This window comes from Apaloderma vittatum, unplaced genomic scaffold (assembly GCF_000703405.1).
Source record: "Apaloderma vittatum isolate BGI_N311 unplaced genomic scaffold, ASM70340v1 scaffold571, whole genome shotgun sequence".
Taxonomy (NCBI): Eukaryota; Metazoa; Chordata; class Aves; order Trogoniformes; family Trogonidae; genus Apaloderma; species Apaloderma vittatum.
This window is the reverse complement of record NW_009697174.1, coordinates 123,704-127,596: the sequence shown is the minus strand read 5'-3', so window position 1 is coordinate 127,596 and position 3,893 is coordinate 123,704.

Sequence of the window (3,893 nt, the reverse complement as noted above, 5' to 3'; positions counted from 1 at the left end):
TCTCTCTCTTGTGATAACGTTTCCTTGCCTTCCACTGCCAGGGAGCTTCTGTGTTAATGTTTTTAACTATCTGCAGGGAGACTTGAGCTGGGCCACTTGACTTCAGGAGTATGAGCCTAATGCCCAAAGCATGGCTTCACGGTCTCATCCAGCCCCATGGCCGGTACCTGCTTCCATCTTCAAATACGCTTGGAAAAACAGGTGTTAATCTATCATGGGCTTCCAAAGCAGGAACAGTCCTACAGCAGGGCCCAGGGAATGACCACAATATTTCCCCTTAGAGATGAAGTAGAATTTTAAGTTAAAAACATTCTGCTGCTTCCCTTTCTTTGCATTTGGCCAGAAAAATGGTGTTCAGGAGCTTTGACCTGGGGGGAGGTGGCAGAGCTGCCCCCACAGGGCTGTGGGGCTGTTGGGGATCCCACGTGGGCTCCAGTTATTGCCCAGGGCTGAAGGAGAGATGCAAAGGGTCTAAAAACCTGATGGAAACCAAGAAAGGAAAAGATGACCTCCTACAGTTGTCATCTTTAGGCAATTCAGACATGGAGAGGAAGATGGGGTTGGGAAGGAGAGGTGTTGGAAATGTTTGACCCCACCACAGGTGTTTCTCATGCCCGGGGTCTAGACATGAGACTCCTTCCTGTGGCCACTCTAAAAAAAATCTCAAAATCTTTAGGTCGGGAAAGCAAAAGCCAATTAAGTATAACCCTTGTCGCAGCTGTAAATTAGACACGCTCTGTTGTCACAGTAAATGCAACTCGGGCTTTGGCTGCTCTGCTGTTTGATCAGGGCATTTAACTAAGTAAATGCCTTTTCCATATTGAAAATGCCGAGGCGGTTCATTAGCTGATTAAAGAACATGTTGGACTTGAATGCACTGCATGGTGCTAACTGAATAATCGAGGTAAGCGGGGATCTTTCAAATCCTTAGGCAACAAACTTCAATTAGATGGGAGAGATTCAATTACACTTTGAAGGGAACCTGGCTCTGTGTGCAGGATATGGCAGGGAAATGTCTGCAGAAGAATTTCATGGAAAGGAGCAATTATACTATCAATAGGACATGCAAAGTCAAATTTGCTCATTGATCCTGAACAGAGGCTCAAATAACTGAGCCTTTTAAGGAGATGATACATGGACCAGCCTGGATTTCAGCCAAATGTAAAGGCTGAGAGCCTTGAGCAGGTGTGTTTGATTGATTTCTGTGCAGTTAAAAATTTAGGTTTTGGTCCAGTGGCTTCATTATATTTGGCCTTGGATAAGGGATGTAAAAAGGATTTAGGATTTGGGCAGCAAGTGTGTCCCAACTCCACTTCATGAAGACAAAGTTATAGAAATTGAATTGGTTTTGAGGCTGAAGATGCTGCTTCTTGCCCCCCAGCATCTCTGCACGGCATTACGTCAATGGCAAAAAAAAAGCACAGGGAAAAGTCGAACACTTTGCAAAAGAACACAGACATTTGAATTTAATAAATTATAAAATTAAAGATTCTAATTTGTATATACATTTTTAATATACAAGAAATGGCTATTTATTGCAATTTCTGTTAAGGCATATGTAAGTGAATGGAAGTTGCATATAGATATTCAGATGAACGTAGCTAATACTGTGCATTGTAGATGAGTAAATAAGACATTAAATGCTTTACATAATAAAATAAAACATAAACCCCTTTGAGTACTGGTAAAGCACCATTTCTAGAATTCTCAAAATATCTGAAAGCATTCTATGGAGAGGTTGTGAGACTCTAAATATTGAATGGATATATGAATATAAAAAGTGATGCATTCATAACAGATTACAGAAATTTTTAAAGGAATGTTGGTGAAAAAAATGGCAGTAGATTGGAGCCAAAGGAACTAGAACTAGTTTGGGATCTTTTTTTCTTTTTCATGAAGTCACATGGATTTTAAGTTTAGACCAACAGAAAAATGTCAATTTAGAAATGGTTAGATCACAAAATGCGTTGCTTAATGGGAGCACATTGCTTTAGCTCTCAGATCTCTGAGATGGTCTCTGTAGGAATATATTTGCTTATAAATCTGCTGTAGTTTCTCAGGATTAGGTTACATTAAAATATCACTCTGTGCTCGTTATGCCTCAATATGCAGCACCTGGGCAACAGCAAAATGGTTACAGAAGACACTCTATGATGATGCTTTTGCCCAATTACAGCACTGTAGAAAAGAGGAAACAGTTGTCAAAGTACAACCAATTGAAAAAAATTACCAAAATTTCCACTGCATGACATAGAATGAAGATCAGCTGGGAGCAAATCACGCAGAAACAATCAGTATCAGCAGAGCTCTGCTCTGTGCTCTCCAGTAGAAGTGAGGTTACATGTTCTTAGGAAGTGACTGTCATAGGGAACTGGAGGAAAAAACACCTTCTGAAAAATTCATGCCAGCTTGAAAAGAAAGCATCTTGCCTGGTCTGGAGAGACTTTTTCCCCCCCCCCTCCTCGATACAGCAAGGCTGTAAAGAGAAGACAGCTGGTGGCTCTGCTCCACAAGGAGATGCACCAGTCTGTGTCCATCAGCATCTCACTGCCTTGAGCCATCTAGACTGAATCTGCTCTTCAAACATCATATTAGTGTTCCCCAAATAACAGCTCAGTTCAGTAGAATCAAAAGCAGCGAGAAATACAGCAAATTAAATCTCCCAGAAGGTGTGACTGAGAAGGGAGCAAGCCCTTCCTGAATGCCGATGCCACTAGGCGTTGCTTCGGGTGCCTAATGAGCACTAGACCTAACGTAGCACCACACCAGCCTTCTGCGAGGCTGCTCCTGCCCTGAGATGCAGCAGAAGCTTCCACCTTATCTGGAAGAATGCTTTTGGTTTGATTGTGAACCAGCTCTAGAGAAAGAACAAAGCAGTCAAGTTTCTGAACTTTGAACCAGCTTTGCAAGTTCAGCCAGGGTGCCTGTGCCATGCGTGAGCGAGCAAACCCCCGTGCCCTGACCTTGCCCAGCCTACAGCAGTCCTGGGTGCTGGGACACCCAGCTGGAAATGCTCAGCACTGAATCATCCCAGCCGTTTTTAAACACTGGGTCACCACACTGGAACAAGCTCTTCCTTGTGCTGTTTGCAGAAAGGTCACTTGAAGTTGCACCAGATAAATTCCTGCCCCATTTGCTACTGGGACAGAACTTAATCCTTTGGACAAAAGAGGCTATTTGTAAGACAGTATTTGAGCTGTGGGCACTTCTTCTCTGGCATTTCTTGACATTGCCAGGTTGACTAAGCCTATTCCAGAAACTAAGGGAGAACAGAAGCTATTACATGGGTTAACTCCGGCTTCTGGAGGTCAGAGAAATGGGTCTCCACAAAGTCCCAGAGAGTAAGATGGGTATCATCCAGGCAGAAAACTTCTACCTCTGCATTAACTTCAAGCCCCAAGCCCTCCACTCCTGGGTTTGTGAGGGTTTTTCCTAAGATTATCATATGCTTGGATGTGCTTCTAGGCGATGAAAAAGCTGGGGGTTGTGGTTTATTTTTATTGTCCGCAGAGCTAAAAGCAAGATAAAAAAATTGAAGGGGAAAAGATGAGTTTTACACTAACCACATCTGTGTGAAGGAAACGTGGAAGGCAAGAAATACTCACTACGTCTGCAGGCTGGGAGCCCAGCTACAGCTTTGTGTCTCCCATGGCACAGCAGCTGGAATGATGTTGATTCAGACACATCTTCCTTGCTTATAAATAGCATGGTGCTCTGCTCTTGTTTTTTTCTTTTCCTTTCAGTGCTCTGTTTTGCACAGATGTGACCTGACCCTACACCATTACCAATACTTGTCCTGTCTGCAGGCAACCACAAATCCCTCAGCACAAGGCTCCTGGGGCCGGTGCCAGGTTTGCCCGCGCGTTGTGGCTCCGGGGGGGGCGGGCGGGCGA